Genomic DNA, 1,643 nt, shown 5'->3' on the forward strand with positions numbered 1-1,643 from the left:
CAAAACCCTAAATACACTTTATTAACCCTGGTCCTCATGTTGTACATTAGATCTTTTACCTTAATTCATTTCCCAAGTATCGTGATCCACTCAGCTAGCAGAGGATGGGAGGGACAAGGTGGTGGTGGCACTGGGCATCTCAGCTAAGAGCAGGGCTAAGGCACTGAGGTGGTGGAGGTCAGTGCGTGAGGGATGGCCCGGGTCCTGGGAAAATGTTCACCTAGACACTGGGAACTCACCATGGGGCTTTGAACGTAAACGGTTGAAAATGTTTATGTTGAGTAAGTGAATGAGCGGACTGATGGCTCCCATGCTGGGACATTTCCTTACAGGAACTCATGGAGCCAGAACCTGGGACCCACAGAACCGCTGTTGCTGAGTTTGCTCTTCTGGGCCTGGTGGAAACAGAAGAGATGCAGTCTGTGGTCTTTGTGCTCTTCCTCTTTGCCTACCTGGTCACAGTCGGGGGCAACCTCAGCATCCTGGCCGCCATCCTGGCGGAACCCTAACTCCACACCCCCGTGTACTTCTTCCTGGGGAACCTATCAGTGCTGGATGTTGGATGTATCACTGTCCCTGTTCCTGCAATGTTGAGTCATCTCTTGTCCCACAAGCGTACAATTCCTAGGGAGCCTGCCTTACACAACTATTCTCCTTCCACCTTCTGGCTGCGATGGACTGCTTCCTGTTGACCGCCATGGCCTATGACCGGTTCCTGGCCATCTGCCGGCCCCTCACCTGTAGCACCCGCATGAGCCAGACGGTCCAGAGGATGTTGGTGGCTGCGTCCTGGACTTGTGCCTTCACCAATGCACTGACCCACACTGTTGCCTTAACTACCCTCAACTTCTGTGGCCCTAAAGAGGTCAATCACTTCTACTGTGACCTCCCACAGTTCTTCCAGCTCTCCTGCTCCAGCACCCAACTCAGTGAGCTGCTGCTCTTTGCTCTGGGTCTTTCGATGGCAGGTGCACCTGTGGTTCTCATCCTCGCCTCCTACATCCACCTGGCAGCTGCGGGTCTACAAATCCGCTGAGCGGAGAGCAGGAAGAAGGCCTTCTCCACATGTGGCTCCCACCTCACTGTGCTGTTCCTCTTCTATGGGACGGGGGTCTTCAGCTACATGCGTCTGGGTTCCGAGGAAGCTTTGGACAAGGATAAAGGGGTTGGCATTTTCAACACTGTCATCAACCCCATGCAGAACCCACTTATCTACAGCCTCAGAAACACTGATGTGCAGGGCGCTCTGTGGCGGATATGTGTGGGGAGGCAGTCACTGACCTGAGAGGTGACAAGGTCCCTCCTTTCCTGCCTCTTCTGGACTGAGGGAAATTTCCCAGGAAGGCAGTAACCAGTAAAAATTAGTCAATAACCATTTTTTCTTATCTCCTGATGCCTGAAGATCAGTGTTCTGTATTTGTCATATACAAATGCAGGAGACCCTGCATAATTCATTCCTTTATTCACTCAACAAAGATTTATTGAATTGCTTCCATGATCCAGTCTTTTAGAGCATTAATGAATGAAACAGAGAAAAATCTCTGCACTCATGCATCTCACGTGCCATAAAAGTAGACAAAAAAAAAGCGTCACGTGTAGTGTGTCACACGGTGATCCGTGCTATGGAGAAAAACAAAGACGGC

At 50.9% G+C, this 1,643-nt stretch overlaps 1 pseudogene; it reads left to right on the forward strand.

Moving 5' to 3' along the window:
- The first annotated feature begins 326 nt into the window (after positions 1-326).
- LOC123650558 lies at positions 327-1,285 on the forward strand (annotated as a pseudogene).
- Positions 1,286-1,643: the final 358 nt, after the last annotated feature.

This window comes from Lemur catta, chromosome 15, assembly GCF_020740605.2.
Source record: "Lemur catta isolate mLemCat1 chromosome 15, mLemCat1.pri, whole genome shotgun sequence".
NCBI lineage: Eukaryota > Metazoa > Chordata > Mammalia > Primates > Lemuridae > Lemur > Lemur catta.